The sequence below is a fragment of the Anomaloglossus baeobatrachus genome, chromosome 9 (genome assembly GCF_048569485.1).
Source record: "Anomaloglossus baeobatrachus isolate aAnoBae1 chromosome 9, aAnoBae1.hap1, whole genome shotgun sequence".
Lineage (NCBI taxonomy): Eukaryota > Metazoa > Chordata > Amphibia > Anura > Aromobatidae > Anomaloglossus > Anomaloglossus baeobatrachus.
The window spans coordinates 163,603,511-163,623,613 of record NC_134361.1 but is presented as its reverse complement, the minus strand read 5'-3'; the positions used below and the strand labels follow the sequence as shown (position 1 = coordinate 163,623,613).

The 20,103-nt window shown below is 46.7% G+C and overlaps 14 non-coding genes and 1 pseudogene across 14 annotated transcripts; all 15 read right to left on the bottom strand.

Moving 5' to 3' along the window:
- Positions 1–138: 138 nt before the first annotated feature.
- LOC142253508 (U2 spliceosomal RNA) lies at positions 139–346 on the bottom strand (annotated as a pseudogene).
- Positions 347–1,639: 1,293 nt separating this feature from the next.
- On the bottom strand, positions 1,640–1,830 carry LOC142253049 (U2 spliceosomal RNA). Its single transcript, XR_012726371.1, has one exon. It is a non-coding gene; the product is annotated as a U2 spliceosomal RNA (small nuclear RNA).
- A 1,117-nt stretch (positions 1,831–2,947) lies between these two features.
- Positions 2,948–3,138, bottom strand: LOC142253038 (U2 spliceosomal RNA). The gene has a single exon (XR_012726369.1). It is a non-coding gene; the product is annotated as a U2 spliceosomal RNA (small nuclear RNA).
- A 1,117-nt stretch (positions 3,139–4,255) lies between these two features.
- LOC142253027 (U2 spliceosomal RNA) lies at positions 4,256–4,446 on the bottom strand. Its single transcript, XR_012726358.1, has one exon. It is a non-coding gene; the product is annotated as a U2 spliceosomal RNA (small nuclear RNA).
- Positions 4,447–5,563: 1,117 nt separating this feature from the next.
- Positions 5,564–5,754, bottom strand: LOC142253015 (U2 spliceosomal RNA). The gene has a single exon (XR_012726347.1). It is a non-coding gene; the product is annotated as a U2 spliceosomal RNA (small nuclear RNA).
- A 1,117-nt stretch (positions 5,755–6,871) lies between these two features.
- LOC142253003 (U2 spliceosomal RNA) lies at positions 6,872–7,062 on the bottom strand. Its single transcript, XR_012726343.1, has one exon. It is a non-coding gene; the product is annotated as a U2 spliceosomal RNA (small nuclear RNA).
- Positions 7,063–8,179: 1,117 nt separating this feature from the next.
- On the bottom strand, positions 8,180–8,370 carry LOC142252992 (U2 spliceosomal RNA). The gene has a single exon (XR_012726337.1). It is a non-coding gene; the product is annotated as a U2 spliceosomal RNA (small nuclear RNA).
- Positions 8,371–9,487: 1,117 nt separating this feature from the next.
- Positions 9,488–9,672, bottom strand: LOC142253313 (U2 spliceosomal RNA). Its single transcript, XR_012726614.1, has one exon. It is a non-coding gene; the product is annotated as a U2 spliceosomal RNA (small nuclear RNA).
- Positions 9,673–10,994: 1,322 nt separating this feature from the next.
- LOC142252980 (U2 spliceosomal RNA) lies at positions 10,995–11,185 on the bottom strand. Its single transcript, XR_012726326.1, has one exon. It is a non-coding gene; the product is annotated as a U2 spliceosomal RNA (small nuclear RNA).
- Positions 11,186–12,302: 1,117 nt separating this feature from the next.
- Positions 12,303–12,493, bottom strand: LOC142252968 (U2 spliceosomal RNA). Its single transcript, XR_012726319.1, has one exon. It is a non-coding gene; the product is annotated as a U2 spliceosomal RNA (small nuclear RNA).
- A 1,117-nt stretch (positions 12,494–13,610) lies between these two features.
- Positions 13,611–13,801, bottom strand: LOC142252956 (U2 spliceosomal RNA). Its single transcript, XR_012726316.1, has one exon. It is a non-coding gene; the product is annotated as a U2 spliceosomal RNA (small nuclear RNA).
- Positions 13,802–14,918: 1,117 nt separating this feature from the next.
- LOC142252945 (U2 spliceosomal RNA) lies at positions 14,919–15,109 on the bottom strand. The gene has a single exon (XR_012726305.1). It is a non-coding gene; the product is annotated as a U2 spliceosomal RNA (small nuclear RNA).
- A 1,117-nt stretch (positions 15,110–16,226) lies between these two features.
- LOC142252934 (U2 spliceosomal RNA) lies at positions 16,227–16,417 on the bottom strand. Its single transcript, XR_012726294.1, has one exon. It is a non-coding gene; the product is annotated as a U2 spliceosomal RNA (small nuclear RNA).
- Positions 16,418–17,534: 1,117 nt separating this feature from the next.
- Positions 17,535–17,725, bottom strand: LOC142252922 (U2 spliceosomal RNA). The gene has a single exon (XR_012726283.1). It is a non-coding gene; the product is annotated as a U2 spliceosomal RNA (small nuclear RNA).
- Positions 17,726–18,842: 1,117 nt separating this feature from the next.
- LOC142252910 (U2 spliceosomal RNA) lies at positions 18,843–19,033 on the bottom strand. The gene has a single exon (XR_012726272.1). It is a non-coding gene; the product is annotated as a U2 spliceosomal RNA (small nuclear RNA).
- Positions 19,034–20,103: the final 1,070 nt, after the last annotated feature.

Genomic DNA, 20,103 nt, shown 5'->3' with positions numbered 1-20,103 from the left:
AAGTTGAGTGGTGATGAGTTTGCTATTTGGATGAATAAAGCAAGTAAAAAGTGTGTTAGATAAAAATTCATTTCAATTCGCTAATCGGGCTAATATGAATCAGGTGAATCGAGTTCTGCTTTTGGAAACTGGGTTAAGAAGGGGTGCACCGTTCCTGGAGGTACTGCAATACCAGGTCAATGCGTGGAGTGGACAGAGCAAGCTCTTTTTCCATCTCCCTGTTCTAAAAATCCATTTAATATATGGTCCCCAGATAGGGGACGTATCAGATATTAAACTGATAAGAACAGATTTTTTTTTTTTTTTTTTTTTTTTTTTTTTTTTGAAGGATGAGTTTGAAAATAATAAAGTGACCGCCTCTCGTTGCCCAGGTAACTGTCCGTCACAAGAGGGCTATGACATCCTACGATGCACACTCCCCCAAGGCCAGCAGTTGTGCAATACCCTGGCACCTTTCAGCACCAACCAAGGTAGTACCCTCCCAAACTACACTTGATCTTAGCCAAAAGGCCGAGAAGCGATAACCAGAATTGGTTTGGGCCTCGAGTGGCACCCTGGCCTATGCCGGACACATCTTAGGGAGAGAGAGCGAGAGGGAGACAAACCCACGCCTACACAAGACATTTTGTCACCCAAGCCAACCCTTGAAAAGGCTGCTTTGCAGAGCAAAAACAAGAAGAATGGTGCGTTTTGCAGCCGCCGCCCACTGCAATGAATCTGAATAACTCCTCCTTTAGGGCGCAAGCAACTCCCCTCCCCCTTGCAGTCTTTCCAATTCACGATACAAAAAGACGGACAGGACAGGTTGCCTGACTTTCCGTCACTGCCACCCTTTGCCATCCTTACCCGTAGAAAGCCCTTTCATCATCCCCAAACCCTAATCTTTTCCCTTTCCTTCCCAGCCCCCAAACCCTGCCCTCTGTACCTTTCTCACCACCCGCTTCCCTTCTCCTGTCATCCCCCTACCACCCGGGAAAAAAAGAGATTGCCCCCTCCTTCCACTAGCCCACCCTCCCACCCAAAGAACAACTTCTTCTGCGCAGCTTGTTTTCTAGGCAGCAGCGCTATTGTGATGTCATCGGGGGGCATTGTGACAAGCCGCCAGTGTTCCGTCTCTTCATGTTGTGCACTGTTCAAACCGAAAATACATCAACAGGCAGGCTACAGAAAAGCTTACTAACAAAGGTTAGAGAGGGGCTTTCTCAGAGGGCTTTTTACAGTTTGTCTATTCCCAATTAGCCGGTTTAGTATACTTAATGAAAGTACTAATTCTTTCATAGGCCGCCCATTCTTAGTATTTGACGTTCAGGTAACAACAGGTAACTTTATTTGGAGTGGAAGCAGAGAGATAACACCAGATGCCAATTGTAGATCCTCTCACACCTGTGGTCACTGCAGCATCTGACTCCACTTTGTCCAAAAGGGATCTATTCCATTCAATTACACATGATCTAGATTAGACTGACAACAAGATACTGCACGGGACATAGCAGAGTTGGTGAAGTTGAGTGGTGATGAGTTTGCTATTTGGATGAATAAAGCAAGTAAAAAGTGTGTTAGATAAAAATTCATTTCAATTCGCTAATCGGGCTAATATGAATCAGGTGAATCGAGTTCTGCTTTTGGAAACTGGGTTAAGAAGGGGTGCACCGTTCCTGGAGGTACTGCAATACCAGGTCAATGCGTGGAGTGGACAGAGCAAGCTCTTTTTCCATCTCCCTGTTCTAAAAATCCATTTAATATATGGTCCCCAGATAGGGGACGTATCAGATATTAAACTGATAAGAACAGATACTACACTTGATCTTAGCCAAAAGGCCGAGAAGCGATAACCAGAATTGGTTTGGGCCTCGAGTGGCACCCTGGCCTATGCCGGACACATCTTAGGGAGAGAGAGCGAGAGGGAGACAAACCCACGCCTACACAAGACATTTTGTCACCCAAGCCAACCCTTGAAAAGGCTGCTTTGCAGAGCAAAAACAAGAAGAATGGTGCGTTTTGCAGCCGCCGCCCACTGCAATGAATCTGAATAACTCCTCCTTTAGGGCGCAAGCAACTCCCCTCCCCCTTGCAGTCTTTCCAATTCACGATACAAAAAGACGGACAGGACAGGTTGCCTGACTTTCCGTCACTGCCACCCTTTGCCATCCTTACCCGTAGAAAGCCCTTTCATCATCCCCAAACCCTAATCTTTTCCCTTTCCTTCCCAGCCCCCAAACCCTGCCCTCTGTACCTTTCTCACCACCCGCTTCCCTTCTCCTGTCATCCCCCTACCACCCGGGAAAAAAAGAGATTGCCCCCTCCTTCCACTAGCCCACCCTCCCACCCAAAGAACAACTTCTTCTGCGCAGCTTGTTTTCTAGGCAGCAGCGCTATTGTGATGTCATCGGGGGGCATTGTGACAAGCCGCCAGTGTTCCGTCTCTTCATGTTGTGCACTGTTCAAACCGAAAATACATCAACAGGCAGGCTACAGAAAAGCTTACTAACAAAGGTTAGAGAGGGGCTTTCTCAGAGGGCTTTTTACAGTTTGTCTATTCCCAATTAGCCGGTTTAGTATACTTAATGAAAGTACTAATTCTTTCATAGGCCGCCCATTCTTAGTATTTGACGTTCAGGTAACAACAGGTAACTTTATTTGGAGTGGAAGCAGAGAGATAACACCAGATGCCAATTGTAGATCCTCTCACACCTGTGGTCACTGCAGCATCTGACTCCACTTTGTCCAAAAGGGATCTATTCCATTCAATTACACATGATCTAGATTAGACTGACAACAAGATACTGCACGGGACATAGCAGAGTTGGTGAAGTTGAGTGGTGATGAGTTTGCTATTTGGATGAATAAAGCAAGTAAAAAGTGTGTTAGATAAAAATTCATTTCAATTCGCTAATCGGGCTAATATGAATCAGGTGAATCGAGTTCTGCTTTTGGAAACTGGGTTAAGAAGGGGTGCACCGTTCCTGGAGGTACTGCAATACCAGGTCAATGCGTGGAGTGGACAGAGCAAGCTCTTTTTCCATCTCCCTGTTCTAAAAATCCATTTAATATATGGTCCCCAGATAGGGGACGTATCAGATATTAAACTGATAAGAACAGATACTACACTTGATCTTAGCCAAAAGGCCGAGAAGCGATAACCAGAATTGGTTTGGGCCTCGAGTGGCACCCTGGCCTATGCCGGACACATCTTAGGGAGAGAGAGCGAGAGGGAGACAAACCCACGCCTACACAAGACATTTTGTCACCCAAGCCAACCCTTGAAAAGGCTGCTTTGCAGAGCAAAAACAAGAAGAATGGTGCGTTTTGCAGCCGCCGCCCACTGCAATGAATCTGAATAACTCCTCCTTTAGGGCGCAAGCAACTCCCCTCCCCCTTGCAGTCTTTCCAATTCACGATACAAAAAGACGGACAGGACAGGTTGCCTGACTTTCCGTCACTGCCACCCTTTGCCATCCTTACCCGTAGAAAGCCCTTTCATCATCCCCAAACCCTAATCTTTTCCCTTTCCTTCCCAGCCCCCAAACCCTGCCCTCTGTACCTTTCTCACCACCCGCTTCCCTTCTCCTGTCATCCCCCTACCACCCGGGAAAAAAAGAGATTGCCCCCTCCTTCCACTAGCCCACCCTCCCACCCAAAGAACAACTTCTTCTGCGCAGCTTGTTTTCTAGGCAGCAGCGCTATTGTGATGTCATCGGGGGGCATTGTGACAAGCCGCCAGTGTTCCGTCTCTTCATGTTGTGCACTGTTCAAACCGAAAATACATCAACAGGCAGGCTACAGAAAAGCTTACTAACAAAGGTTAGAGAGGGGCTTTCTCAGAGGGCTTTTTACAGTTTGTCTATTCCCAATTAGCCGGTTTAGTATACTTAATGAAAGTACTAATTCTTTCATAGGCCGCCCATTCTTAGTATTTGACGTTCAGGTAACAACAGGTAACTTTATTTGGAGTGGAAGCAGAGAGATAACACCAGATGCCAATTGTAGATCCTCTCACACCTGTGGTCACTGCAGCATCTGACTCCACTTTGTCCAAAAGGGATCTATTCCATTCAATTACACATGATCTAGATTAGACTGACAACAAGATACTGCACGGGACATAGCAGAGTTGGTGAAGTTGAGTGGTGATGAGTTTGCTATTTGGATGAATAAAGCAAGTAAAAAGTGTGTTAGATAAAAATTCATTTCAATTCGCTAATCGGGCTAATATGAATCAGGTGAATCGAGTTCTGCTTTTGGAAACTGGGTTAAGAAGGGGTGCACCGTTCCTGGAGGTACTGCAATACCAGGTCAATGCGTGGAGTGGACAGAGCAAGCTCTTTTTCCATCTCCCTGTTCTAAAAATCCATTTAATATATGGTCCCCAGATAGGGGACGTATCAGATATTAAACTGATAAGAACAGATACTACACTTGATCTTAGCCAAAAGGCCGAGAAGCGATAACCAGAATTGGTTTGGGCCTCGAGTGGCACCCTGGCCTATGCCGGACACATCTTAGGGAGAGAGAGCGAGAGGGAGACAAACCCACGCCTACACAAGACATTTTGTCACCCAAGCCAACCCTTGAAAAGGCTGCTTTGCAGAGCAAAAACAAGAAGAATGGTGCGTTTTGCAGCCGCCGCCCACTGCAATGAATCTGAATAACTCCTCCTTTAGGGCGCAAGCAACTCCCCTCCCCCTTGCAGTCTTTCCAATTCACGATACAAAAAGACGGACAGGACAGGTTGCCTGACTTTCCGTCACTGCCACCCTTTGCCATCCTTACCCGTAGAAAGCCCTTTCATCATCCCCAAACCCTAATCTTTTCCCTTTCCTTCCCAGCCCCCAAACCCTGCCCTCTGTACCTTTCTCACCACCCGCTTCCCTTCTCCTGTCATCCCCCTACCACCCGGGAAAAAAAGAGATTGCCCCCTCCTTCCACTAGCCCACCCTCCCACCCAAAGAACAACTTCTTCTGCGCAGCTTGTTTTCTAGGCAGCAGCGCTATTGTGATGTCATCGGGGGGCATTGTGACAAGCCGCCAGTGTTCCGTCTCTTCATGTTGTGCACTGTTCAAACCGAAAATACATCAACAGGCAGGCTACAGAAAAGCTTACTAACAAAGGTTAGAGAGGGGCTTTCTCAGAGGGCTTTTTACAGTTTGTCTATTCCCAATTAGCCGGTTTAGTATACTTAATGAAAGTACTAATTCTTTCATAGGCCGCCCATTCTTAGTATTTGACGTTCAGGTAACAACAGGTAACTTTATTTGGAGTGGAAGCAGAGAGATAACACCAGATGCCAATTGTAGATCCTCTCACACCTGTGGTCACTGCAGCATCTGACTCCACTTTGTCCAAAAGGGATCTATTCCATTCAATTACACATGATCTAGATTAGACTGACAACAAGATACTGCACGGGACATAGCAGAGTTGGTGAAGTTGAGTGGTGATGAGTTTGCTATTTGGATGAATAAAGCAAGTAAAAAGTGTGTTAGATAAAAATTCATTTCAATTCGCTAATCGGGCTAATATGAATCAGGTGAATCGAGTTCTGCTTTTGGAAACTGGGTTAAGAAGGGGTGCACCGTTCCTGGAGGTACTGCAATACCAGGTCAATGCGTGGAGTGGACAGAGCAAGCTCTTTTTCCATCTCCCTGTTCTAAAAATCCATTTAATATATGGTCCCCAGATAGGGGACGTATCAGATATTAAACTGATAAGAACAGATACTACACTTGATCTTAGCCAAAAGGCCGAGAAGCGATAACCAGAATTGGTTTGGGCCTCGAGTGGCACCCTGGCCTATGCCGGACACATCTTAGGGAGAGAGAGCGAGAGGGAGACAAACCCACGCCTACACAAGACATTTTGTCACCCAAGCCAACCCTTGAAAAGGCTGCTTTGCAGAGCAAAAACAAGAAGAATGGTGCGTTTTGCAGCCGCCGCCCACTGCAATGAATCTGAATAACTCCTCCTTTAGGGCGCAAGCAACTCCCCTCCCCCTTGCAGTCTTTCCAATTCACGATACAAAAAGACGGACAGGACAGGTTGCCTGACTTTCCGTCACTGCCACCCTTTGCCATCCTTACCCGTAGAAAGCCCTTTCATCATCCCCAAACCCTAATCTTTTCCCTTTCCTTCCCAGCCCCCAAACCCTGCCCTCTGTACCTTTCTCACCACCCGCTTCCCTTCTCCTGTCATCCCCCTACCACCCGGGAAAAAAAGAGATTGCCCCCTCCTTCCACTAGCCCACCCTCCCACCCAAAGAACAACTTCTTCTGCGCAGCTTGTTTTCTAGGCAGCAGCGCTATTGTGATGTCATCGGGGGGCATTGTGACAAGCCGCCAGTGTTCCGTCTCTTCATGTTGTGCACTGTTCAAACCGAAAATACATCAACAGGCAGGCTACAGAAAAGCTTACTAACAAAGGTTAGAGAGGGGCTTTCTCAGAGGGCTTTTTACAGTTTGTCTATTCCCAATTAGCCGGTTTAGTATACTTAATGAAAGTACTAATTCTTTCATAGGCCGCCCATTCTTAGTATTTGACGTTCAGGTAACAACAGGTAACTTTATTTGGAGTGGAAGCAGAGAGATAACACCAGATGCCAATTGTAGATCCTCTCACACCTGTGGTCACTGCAGCATCTGACTCCACTTTGTCCAAAAGGGATCTATTCCATTCAATTACACATGATCTAGATTAGACTGACAACAAGATACTGCACGGGACATAGCAGAGTTGGTGAAGTTGAGTGGTGATGAGTTTGCTATTTGGATGAATAAAGCAAGTAAAAAGTGTGTTAGATAAAAATTCATTTCAATTCGCTAATCGGGCTAATATGAATCAGGTGAATCGAGTTCTGCTTTTGGAAACTGGGTTAAGAAGGGGTGCACCGTTCCTGGAGGTACTGCAATACCAGGTCAATGCGTGGAGTGGACAGAGCAAGCTCTTTTTCCATCTCCCTGTTCTAAAAATCCATTTAATATATGGTCCCCAGATAGGGGACGTATCAGATATTAAACTGATAAGAACAGATACTACACTTGATCTTAGCCAAAAGGCCGAGAAGCGATAACCAGAATTGGTTTGGGCCTCGAGTGGCACCCTGGCCTATGCCGGACACATCTTAGGGAGAGAGAGCGAGAGGGAGACAAACCCACGCCTACACAAGACATTTTGTCACCCAAGCCAACCCTTGAAAAGGCTGCTTTGCAGAGCAAAAACAAGAAGAATGGTGCGTTTTGCAGCCGCCGCCCACTGCAATGAATCTGAATAACTCCTCCTTTAGGGCGCAAGCAACTCCCCTCCCCCATGCAGTCTTTCCAATTCACGATACAAAAAGACGGACAGGACAGCTTGCCTGACTTTCCGTCACTGCCACCCTTTGCCATCCTTACCCGTAGAAAGCCCTTTCATCATCCCCAAACCCTAATCTTTTCCCTTTCCTTCCCAGCCCCCAAACCCTGCCCTCTGTACCTTTCTCACCACCCGCTTCCCTTCTCCTGTCATCCCCCTACCACCCGGGAAAAAAAGAGATTGCCCCCTCCTTCCACTAGCCCACCCTCCCACCCAAAGAACAACTTCTTCTGCGCAGCTTGTTTTCTAGGCAGCAGCGCTATTGTGATGTCATCGGGGGGCATTGTGACAAGCCGCCAGTGTTCCGTCTCTTCATGTTGTGCACTGTTCAAACCGAAAATACATCAACAGGCAGGCTACAGAAAAGCTTACTAACAAAGGTTAGAGAGGGGCTTTCTCAGAGGGCTTTTTACAGTTTGTCTATTCCCAATTAGCCGGTTTAGTATACTTAATGAAAGTACTAATTCTTTCATAGGCCGCCCATTCTTAGTATTTGACGTTCAGGTAACAACAGGTAACTTTATTTGGAGTGGAAGCAGAGAGATAACACCAGATGCCAATTGTAGATCCTCTCACACCTGTGGTCACTGCAGCATCTGACTCCACTTTGTCCAAAAGGGATCTATTCCATTCAATTACACATGATCTAGATTAGACTGACAACAAGATACTGCACGGGACATAGCAGAGTTGGTGAAGTTGAGTGGTGATGAGTTTGCTATTTGGATGAATAAAGCAAGTAAAAAGTGTGTTAGATAAAAATTCATTTCAATTCGCTAATCGGGCTAATATGAATCAGGTGAATCGAGTTCTGCTTTTGGAAACTGGGTTAAGAAGGGGTGCACCGTTCCTGGAGGTACTGCAATACCAGGTCAATGCGTGGAGTGGACAGAGCAAGCTCTTTTTCCATCTCCCTGTTCTAAAAATCCATTTAATATATGGTCCCCAGATAGGGGACGTATCAGATATTAAACTGATAAGAACAGATACTACACTTGATCTTAGCCAAAAGGCCGAGAAGCGATAACCAGAATTGGTTTGGGCCTCGAGTGGCACCCTGGCCTATGCCGGACACATCTTAGGGAGAGAGAGCGAGAGGGAGACAAACCCACGCCTACACAAGACATTTTGTCACCCAAGCCAACCCTTGAAAAGGCTGCTTTGCAGAGCAAAAACAAGAAGAATGGTGCGTTTTGCAGCCGCCGCCCACTGCAATGAATCTGAATAACTCCTCCTTTAGGGCGCAAGCAACTCCCCTCCCCCTTGCAGTCTTTCCAATTCACGATACAAAAAGACGGACAGGACAGGTTGCCTGACTTTCCGTCACTGCCACCCTTTGCCATCCTTACCCGTAGAAAGCCCTTTCATCATCCCCAAACCCTAATCTTTTCCCTTTCCTTCCCAGCCCCCAAACCCTGCCCTCTGTACCTTTCTCACCACCCGCTTCCCTTCTCCTGTCATCCCCCTACCACCCGGGAAAAAAAGAGATTGCCCCCTCCTTCCACTAGCCCACCCTCCCACCCAAAGAACAACTTCTTCTGCGCAGCTTGTTTTCTAGGCAGCAGCGCTATTGTGATGTCATCGGGGGGCATTGTGACAAGCCGCCAGTGTTCCGTCTCTTCATGTTGTGCACTGTTCAAACCGAAAATACATCAACAGGCAGGCTACAGAAAAGCTTACTAACAAAGGTTAGAGAGGGGCTTTCTCAGAGGGCTTTTTACAGTTTGTCTATTCCCAATTAGCCGGTTTAGTATACTTAATGAAAGTACTAATTCTTTCATAGGCCGCCCATTCTTAGTATTTGACGTTCAGGTAACAACAGGTAACTTTATTTGGAGTGGAAGCAGAGAGATAACACCAGATGCCAATTGTAGATCCTCTCACACCTGTGGTCACTGCAGCATCTGACTCCACTTTGTCCAAAAGGGATCTATTCCATTCAATTACACATGATCTAGATTAGACTGACAACAAGATACTGCACGGGACATAGCAGAGTTGGTGAAGTTGAGTGGTGATGAGTTTGCTATTTGGATGAATAAAGCAAGTAAAAAGTGTGTTAGATAAAAATTCATTTCAATTCGCTAATCGGGCTAATATGAATCAGGTGAATCGAGTTCTGCTTTTGGAAACTGGGTTAAGAAGGGGTGCACCGTTCCTGGAGGTACTGCAATACCAGGTCAATGCGTGGAGTGGACAGAGCAAGCTCTTTTTCCATCTCCCTGTTCTAAAAATCCATTTAATATATGGTCCCCAGATAGGGGACGTATCAGATATTAAACTGATAAGAACAGATGAGATTTCATCCGCAAATTTCAGAAAACGGTCATCGGCCACCACACAAAAGCGCAGTGCCGCAGGTGATCGCCTCCCGAGCCCAGGAACCACCAGCCATAAGGGGACGTAAGCACCAAAAGGCGCAACAATCCCCGAGGCCGGCGGTTGTGCAAGCCCGGGCCCCTCCCAGCCAAGACCAAGGCAAACCCAATGAAGGGACTACACTTGATCTTAGCCAAAAGGCCGAGAAGCGATAACCAGAATTGGTTTGGGCCTCGAGTGGCACCCTGGCCTATGCCGGACACATCTTAGGGAGAGAGAGCGAGAGGGAGACAAACCCACGCCTACACAAGACATTTTGTCACCCAAGCCAACCCTTGAAAAGGCTGCTTTGCAGAGCAAAAACAAGAAGAATGGTGCGTTTTGCAGCCGCCGCCCACTGCAATGAATCTGAATAACTCCTCCTTTAGGGCGCAAGCAACTCCCCTCCCCCTTGCAGTCTTTCCAATTCACGATACAAAAAGACGGACAGGACAGGTTGCCTGACTTTCCGTCACTGCCACCCTTTGCCATCCTTACCCGTAGAAAGCCCTTTCATCATCCCCAAACCCTAATCTTTTCCCTTTCCTTCCCAGCCCCCAAACCCTGCCCTCTGTACCTTTCTCACCACCCGCTTCCCTTCTCCTGTCATCCCCCTACCACCCGGGAAAAAAAGAGATTGCCCCCTCCTTCCACTAGCCCACCCTCCCACCCAAAGAACAACTTCTTCTGCGCAGCTTGTTTTCTAGGCAGCAGCGCTATTGTGATGTCATCGGGGGGCATTGTGACAAGCCGCCAGTGTTCCGTCTCTTCATGTTGTGCACTGTTCAAACCGAAAATACATCAACAGGCAGGCTACAGAAAAGCTTACTAACAAAGGTTAGAGAGGGGCTTTCTCAGAGGGCTTTTTACAGTTTGTCTATTCCCAATTAGCCGGTTTAGTATACTTAATGAAAGTACTAATTCTTTCATAGGCCGCCCATTCTTAGTATTTGACGTTCAGGTAACAACAGGTAACTTTATTTGGAGTGGAAGCAGAGAGATAACACCAGATGCCAATTGTAGATCCTCTCACACCTGTGGTCACTGCAGCATCTGACTCCACTTTGTCCAAAAGGGATCTATTCCATTCAATTACACATGATCTAGATTAGACTGACAACAAGATACTGCACGGGACATAGCAGAGTTGGTGAAGTTGAGTGGTGATGAGTTTGCTATTTGGATGAATAAAGCAAGTAAAAAGTGTGTTAGATAAAAATTCATTTCAATTCGCTAATCGGGCTAATATGAATCAGGTGAATCGAGTTCTGCTTTTGGAAACTGGGTTAAGAAGGGGTGCACCGTTCCTGGAGGTACTGCAATACCAGGTCAATGCGTGGAGTGGACAGAGCAAGCTCTTTTTCCATCTCCCTGTTCTAAAAATCCATTTAATATATGGTCCCCAGATAGGGGACGTATCAGATATTAAACTGATAAGAACAGATACTACACTTGATCTTAGCCAAAAGGCCGAGAAGCGATAACCAGAATTGGTTTGGGCCTCGAGTGGCACCCTGGCCTATGCCGGACACATCTTAGGGAGAGAGAGCGAGAGGGAGACAAACCCACGCCTACACAAGACATTTTGTCACCCAAGCCAACCCTTGAAAAGGCTGCTTTGCAGAGCAAAAACAAGAAGAATGGTGCGTTTTGCAGCCGCCGCCCACTGCAATGAATCTGAATAACTCCTCCTTTAGGGCGCAAGCAACTCCCCTCCCCCTTGCAGTCTTTCCAATTCACGATACAAAAAGACGGACAGGACAGGTTGCCTGACTTTCCGTCACTGCCACCCTTTGCCATCCTTACCCGTAGAAAGCCCTTTCATCATCCCCAAACCCTAATCTTTTCCCTTTCCTTCCCAGCCCCCAAACCCTGCCCTCTGTACCTTTCTCACCACCCGCTTCCCTTCTCCTGTCATCCCCCTACCACCCGGGAAAAAAAGAGATTGCCCCCTCCTTCCACTAGCCCACCCTCCCACCCAAAGAACAACTTCTTCTGCGCAGCTTGTTTTCTAGGCAGCAGCGCTATTGTGATGTCATCGGGGGGCATTGTGACAAGCCGCCAGTGTTCCGTCTCTTCATGTTGTGCACTGTTCAAACCGAAAATACATCAACAGGCAGGCTACAGAAAAGCTTACTAACAAAGGTTAGAGAGGGGCTTTCTCAGAGGGCTTTTTACAGTTTGTCTATTCCCAATTAGCCGGTTTAGTATACTTAATGAAAGTACTAATTCTTTCATAGGCCGCCCATTCTTAGTATTTGACGTTCAGGTAACAACAGGTAACTTTATTTGGAGTGGAAGCAGAGAGATAACACCAGATGCCAATTGTAGATCCTCTCACACCTGTGGTCACTGCAGCATCTGACTCCACTTTGTCCAAAAGGGATCTATTCCATTCAATTACACATGATCTAGATTAGACTGACAACAAGATACTGCACGGGACATAGCAGAGTTGGTGAAGTTGAGTGGTGATGAGTTTGCTATTTGGATGAATAAAGCAAGTAAAAAGTGTGTTAGATAAAAATTCATTTCAATTCGCTAATCGGGCTAATATGAATCAGGTGAATCGAGTTCTGCTTTTGGAAACTGGGTTAAGAAGGGGTGCACCGTTCCTGGAGGTACTGCAATACCAGGTCAATGCGTGGAGTGGACAGAGCAAGCTCTTTTTCCATCTCCCTGTTCTAAAAATCCATTTAATATATGGTCCCCAGATAGGGGACGTATCAGATATTAAACTGATAAGAACAGATACTACACTTGATCTTAGCCAAAAGGCCGAGAAGCGATAACCAGAATTGGTTTGGGCCTCGAGTGGCACCCTGGCCTATGCCGGACACATCTTAGGGAGAGAGAGCGAGAGGGAGACAAACCCACGCCTACACAAGACATTTTGTCACCCAAGCCAACCCTTGAAAAGGCTGCTTTGCAGAGCAAAAACAAGAAGAATGGTGCGTTTTGCAGCCGCCGCCCACTGCAATGAATCTGAATAACTCCTCCTTTAGGGCGCAAGCAACTCCCCTCCCCCTTGCAGTCTTTCCAATTCACGATACAAAAAGACGGACAGGACAGGTTGCCTGACTTTCCGTCACTGCCACCCTTTGCCATCCTTACCCGTAGAAAGCCCTTTCATCATCCCCAAACCCTAATCTTTTCCCTTTCCTTCCCAGCCCCCAAACCCTGCCCTCTGTACCTTTCTCACCACCCGCTTCCCTTCTCCTGTCATCCCCCTACCACCCGGGAAAAAAAGAGATTGCCCCCTCCTTCCACTAGCCCACCCTCCCACCCAAAGAACAACTTCTTCTGCGCAGCTTGTTTTCTAGGCAGCAGCGCTATTGTGATGTCATCGGGGGGCATTGTGACAAGCCGCCAGTGTTCCGTCTCTTCATGTTGTGCACTGTTCAAACCGAAAATACATCAACAGGCAGGCTACAGAAAAGCTTACTAACAAAGGTTAGAGAGGGGCTTTCTCAGAGGGCTTTTTACAGTTTGTCTATTCCCAATTAGCCGGTTTAGTATACTTAATGAAAGTACTAATTCTTTCATAGGCCGCCCATTCTTAGTATTTGACGTTCAGGTAACAACAGGTAACTTTATTTGGAGTGGAAGCAGAGAGATAACACCAGATGCCAATTGTAGATCCTCTCACACCTGTGGTCACTGCAGCATCTGACTCCACTTTGTCCAAAAGGGATCTATTCCATTCAATTACACATGATCTAGATTAGACTGACAACAAGATACTGCACGGGACATAGCAGAGTTGGTGAAGTTGAGTGGTGATGAGTTTGCTATTTGGATGAATAAAGCAAGTAAAAAGTGTGTTAGATAAAAATTCATTTCAATTCGCTAATCGGGCTAATATGAATCAGGTGAATCGAGTTCTGCTTTTGGAAACTGGGTTAAGAAGGGGTGCACCGTTCCTGGAGGTACTGCAATACCAGGTCAATGCGTGGAGTGGACAGAGCAAGCTCTTTTTCCATCTCCCTGTTCTAAAAATCCATTTAATATATGGTCCCCAGATAGGGGACGTATCAGATATTAAACTGATAAGAACAGATACTACACTTGATCTTAGCCAAAAGGCCGAGAAGCGATAACCAGAATTGGTTTGGGCCTCGAGTGGCACCCTGGCCTATGCCGGACACATCTTAGGGAGAGAGAGCGAGAGGGAGACAAACCCACGCCTACACAAGACATTTTGTCACCCAAGCCAACCCTTGAAAAGGCTGCTTTGCAGAGCAAAAACAAGAAGAATGGTGCGTTTTGCAGCCGCCGCCCACTGCAATGAATCTGAATAACTCCTCCTTTAGGGCGCAAGCAACTCCCCTCCCCCTTGCAGTCTTTCCAATTCACGATACAAAAAGACGGACAGGACAGGTTGCCTGACTTTCCGTCACTGCCACCCTTTGCCATCCTTACCCGTAGAAAGCCCTTTCATCATCCCCAAACCCTAATCTTTTCCCTTTCCTTCCCAGCCCCCAAACCCTGCCCTCTGTACCTTTCTCACCACCCGCTTCCCTTCTCCTGTCATCCCCCTACCACCCGGGAAAAAAAGAGATTGCCCCCTCCTTCCACTAGCCCACCCTCCCACCCAAAGAACAACTTCTTCTGCGCAGCTTGTTTTCTAGGCAGCAGCGCTATTGTGATGTCATCGGGGGGCATTGTGACAAGCCGCCAGTGTTCCGTCTCTTCATGTTGTGCACTGTTCAAACCGAAAATACATCAACAGGCAGGCTACAGAAAAGCTTACTAACAAAGGTTAGAGAGGGGCTTTCTCAGAGGGCTTTTTACAGTTTGTCTATTCCCAATTAGCCGGTTTAGTATACTTAATGAAAGTACTAATTCTTTCATAGGCCGCCCATTCTTAGTATTTGACGTTCAGGTAACAACAGGTAACTTTATTTGGAGTGGAAGCAGAGAGATAACACCAGATGCCAATTGTAGATCCTCTCACACCTGTGGTCACTGCAGCATCTGACTCCACTTTGTCCAAAAGGGATCTATTCCATTCAATTACACATGATCTAGATTAGACTGACAACAAGATACTGCACGGGACATAGCAGAGTTGGTGAAGTTGAGTGGTGATGAGTTTGCTATTTGGATGAATAAAGCAAGTAAAAAGTGTGTTAGATAAAAATTCATTTCAATTCGCTAATCGGGCTAATATGAATCAGGTGAATCGAGTTCTGCTTTTGGAAACTGGGTTAAGAAGGGGTGCACCGTTCCTGGAGGTACTGCAATACCAGGTCAATGCGTGGAGTGGACAGAGCAAGCTCTTTTTCCATCTCCCTGTTCTAAAAATCCATTTAATATATGGTCCCCAGATAGGGGACGTATCAGATATTAAACTGATAAGAACAGATACTACACTTGATCTTAGCCAAAAGGCCGAGAAGCGATAACCAGAATTGGTTTGGGCCTCGAGTGGCACCCTGGCCTATGCCGGACACATCTTAGGGAGAGAGAGCGAGAGGGAGACAAACCCACGCCTACACAAGACATTTTGTCACCCAAGCCAACCCTTGAAAAGGCTGCTTTGCAGAGCAAAAACAAGAAGAATGGTGCGTTTTGCAGCCGCCGCCCACTGCAATGAATCTGAATAACTCCTCCTTTAGGGCGCAAGCAACTCCCCTCCCCCTTGCAGTCTTTCCAATTCACGATACAAAAAGACGGACAGGACAGGTTGCCTGACTTTCCGTCACTGCCACCCTTTGCCATCCTTACCCGTAGAAAGCCCTTTCATCATCCCCAAACCCTAATCTTTTCCCTTTCCTTCCCAGCCCCCAAACCCTGCCCTCTGTACCTTTCTCACCACCCGCTTCCCTTCTCCTGTCATCCCCCTACCACCCGGGAAAAAAAGAGATTGCCCCCTCCTTCCACTAGCCCACCCTCCCACCCAAAGAACAACTTCTTCTGCGCAGCTTGTTTTCTAGGCAGCAGCGCTATTGTGATGTCATCGGGGGGCATTGTGACAAGCCGCCAGTGTTCCGTCTCTTCATGTTGTGCACTGTTCAAACCGAAAATACATCAACAGGCAGGCTACAGAAAAGCTTACTAACAAAGGTTAGAGAGGGGCTTTCTCAGAGGGCTTTTTACAGTTTGTCTATTCCCAATTAGCCGGTTTAGTATACTTAATGAAAGTACTAATTCTTTCATAGGCCGCCCATTCTTAGTATTTGACGTTCAGGTAACAACAGGTAACTTTATTTGGAGTGGAAGCAGAGAGATAACACCAGATGCCAATTGTAGATCCTCTCACACCTGTGGTCACTGCAGCATCTGACTCCACTTTGTCCAAAAGGGATCTATTCCATTCAATTACACATGATCTAGATTAGACTGACAACAAGATACTGCACGGGACATAGCAGAGTTGGTGAAGTTGAGTGGTGATGAGTTTGCTATTTGGATGAATAAAGCAAGTAAAAAGTGTGTTAGATAAAAATTCATTTCAATTCGCTAATCGGGCTAATATGAATCAGGTGAATCGAGTTCTGCTTTTGGAAACTGGGTTAAGAAGGGGTGCACCGTTCCTGGAGGTACTGCAATACCAGGTCAATGCGTGGAGTGGACAGAGCAAGCTCTTTTTCCATCTCCCTGTTCTAAAAATCCATTTAATATATGGTCCCCAGATAGGGGACGTATCAGATATTAAACTGATAAGAACAGATACTACACTTGATCTTAGCCAAAAGGCCGAGAAGCGATAACCAGAATTGGTTTGGGCCTCGAGTGGCACCCTGGCCTATGCCGGACACATCTTAGGGAGAGAGAGCGAGAGGGAGACAAACCCACGCCTACACAAGACATTTTGTCACCCAAGCCAACCCTTGAAAAGGCTGCTTTGCAGAGCAAAAACAAGAAGAATGGTGCGTTTTGCAGCCGCCGCCCACTGCAATGAATCTGAATAACTCCTCCTTTAGGGCGCAAGCAACTCCCCTCCCCCTTGCAGTCTTTCCAATTCACGATACAAAAAGACGGACAGGACAGGTTGCCTGACTTTCCGTCACTGCCACCCTTTGCCATCCTTACCCGTAGAAAGCCCTTTCATCATCCCCAAACCCTAATCTTTTCCCTTTCCTTCCCAGCCCCCAAACCCTGCCCTCTGTACCTTTCTCACCACCCGCTTCCCTTCTCCTGTCATCCCCCTACCACCCGGGAAAAAAAGAGATTGCCCCCTCCTTCCACTAGCCCACCCTCCCACTCAAAGAACAACTTCTTCTGCGCAGCTTGTTTTCTAGGCAGCAGCGCTATTGTGATGTCATCGGGGGGCATTGTGACAAGCCGCCAGTGTTCCGTCTCTTCATGTTGTGCACTGTTCAAACCGAAAATACATCAACAGGCAGGCTACAGAAAAGCTTACTAACAAAGGTTAGAGAGGGGCTTTCTCAGAGGGCTTTTTACAGTTTGTCTATTCCCAATTAGCCGGTTTAGTATACTTAATGAAAGTACTAATTCTTTCATAGGCCGCCCATTCTTAGTATTTGACGTTCAGGTAACAACAGGTAACTTTATTTGGAGTGGAAGCAGAGAGATAACACCAGATGCCAATTGTAGATCCTCTCACACCTGTGGTCACTGCAGCATCTGACTCCACTTTGTCCAAAAGGGATCTATTCCATTCAATTACACATGATCTAGATTAGACTGACAACAAGATACTGCACGGGACATAGCAGAGTTGGTGAAGTTGAGTGGTGATGAGTTTGCTATTTGGATGAATAAAGCAAGTAAAAAGTGTGTTAGATAAAAATTCATTTCAATTCGCTAATCGGGCTAATATGAATCAGGTGAATCGAGTTCTGCTTTTGGAAACTGGGTTAAGAAGGGGTGCACCGTTCCTGGAGGTACTGCAATACCAGGTCAATGCGTGGAGTGGACAGAGCAAGCTCTTTTTCCATCTCCCTGTTCTAAAAATCCATTTAATATATGGTCCCCAGATAGGGGACGTATCAGATATTAAACTGATAAGAACAGATACTACACTTGATCTTAGCCAAAAGGCCGAGAAGCGATAACCAGAATTGGTTTGGGCCTCGAGTGGCACCCTGGCCTATGCCGGACACATCTTAGGGAGAGAGAGCGAGAGGGAGACAAACCCACGCCTACACAAGACATTTTGTCACCCAAGCCAACCCTTGAAAAGGCTGCTTTGCAGAGCAAAAACAAGAAGAATGGTGCGTTTTGCAGCCGCCGCCCACTGCAATGAATCTGAATAACTCCTCCTTTAGGGCGCAAGCAACTCCCCTCCCCCTTGCAGTCTTTCCAATTCACGATACAAAAAGACGGACAGGACAGGTTGCCTGACTTTCCGTCACTGCCACCCTTTGCCATCCTTACCCGTAGAAAGCCCTTTCATCATCCCCAAACCCTAATCTTTTCCCTTTCCTTCCCAGCCCCCAAACCCTGCCCTCTGTACCTTTCTCACCACCCGCTTCCCTTCTCCTGTCATCCCCCTACCACCCGGGAAAAAAAGAGATTGCCCCCTCCTTCCACTAGCCCACCCTCCCACCCAAAGAACAACTTCTTCTGCGCAGCTTGTTTTCTAGGCAGCAGCGCTATTGTGATGTCATCGGGGGGCATTGTGACAAGCCGCCAGTGTTCCGTCTCTTCATGTTGTGCACTGTTCAAACCGAAAATACATCAACAGGCAGGCTACAGAAAAGCTTACTAACAAAGGTTAGAGAGGGGCTTTCTCAGAGGGCTTTTTACAGTTTGTCTATTCCCAATTAGCCGGTTTAGTATACTTAATGAAAGTACTAATTCTTTCATAGGCCGCCCATTCTTAGTATTTGACGTTCAGGTAACAACAGGTAACTTTATTTGGAGTGGAAGCAGAGAGATAACACCAGATGCCAATTGTAGATCCTCTCACACCTGTGGTCACTGCAGCATCTGACTCCACTTTGTCCAAAAGGGATCTATTCCATTCAATTACACATGATCTAGATTAGACTGACAACAAGATACTGCACGGGACATAGCAGAGTTGGTGAAGTTGAGTGGTGATGAGTTTGCTATTTGGATGAATAAAGCAAGTAAAAAGTGTGTTAGATAAAAATTCATTTCAATTCGCTAATCGGGCTAATATGAATCAGGTGAATCGAGTTCTGCTTTTGGAAACTGGGTTAAGAAGGGGTGCACCGTTCCTGGAGGTACTGCAATACCAGGTCAATGCGTGGAGTGGACAGAGCAAGCTCTTTTTCCATCTCCCTGTTCTAAAAATCCATTTAATATATGGTCCCCAGATAGGGGACGTATCAGATATTAAACTGATAAGAACAGATACTACACTTGATCTTAGCCAAAAGGCCGAGAAGCGATAACCAGAATTGGTTTGGGCCTCGAGTGGCACCCTGGCCTATGCCGGACACATCTTAGGGAGAGAGAGCGAGAGGGAGACAAACCCACGCCTACACAAGACATTTTGTCACCCAAGCCAACCCTTGAAAAGGCTGCTTTGCAGAGCAAAAACAAGAAGAATGGTGCGTTTTGCAGCCGCCGCCCACTGCAATGAATCTGAATAACTCCTCCTTTAGGGCGCAAGCAACTCCCCTCCCCCTTGCAGTCTTTCCAATTCACGATACAAAAAGACGGACAGGACAGGTTGCCTGACTTTCCGTCACTGCCACCCTTTGCCATCCTTACCCGTAGAAAGCCCTTTCATCATCCCCAAACCCTAATCTTTTCCCTTTCCTTCCCAGCCCCCAAACCCTGCCCTCTGTACCTTTCTCACCACCCGCTTCCCTTCTCCTGTCATCCCCCTACCACCCGGGAAAAAAAGAGATTGCCCCCTCCTTCCACTAGCCCACCCTCCCACCCAAAGAACAACTTCTTCTGCGCAGCTTGTTTTCTAGGCAGCAGCGCTATTGTGATGTCATCGGGGGGCATTGTGACAAGCCGCCAGTGTTCCGTCTCTTCATGTTGTGCACTGTTCAAACCGAAAATACATCAACAGGCAGGCTACAGAAAAGCTTACTAACAAAGGTTAGAGAGGGGCTTTCTCAGAGGGCTTTTTACAGTTTGTCTATTCCCAATTAGCCGGTTTAGTATACTTAATGAAAGTACTAATTCTTTCATAGGCCGCCCATTCTTAGTATTTGACGTTCAGGTAACAACAGGTAACTTTATTTGGAGTGGAAGCAGAGAGATAACACCAGATGCCAATTGTAGATCCTCTCACACCTGTGGTCACTGCAGCATCTGACTCCACTTTGTCCAAAAGGGATCTATTCCATTCAATTACACATGATCTAGATTAGACTGACAACAAGATACTGCACGGGACATAGCAGAGTTGGTGAAGTTGAGTGGTGATGAGTTTGCTATTTGGATGAATAAAGCAAGTAAAAAGTGTGTTAGATAAAAATTCATTTCAATTCGCTAATCGGGCT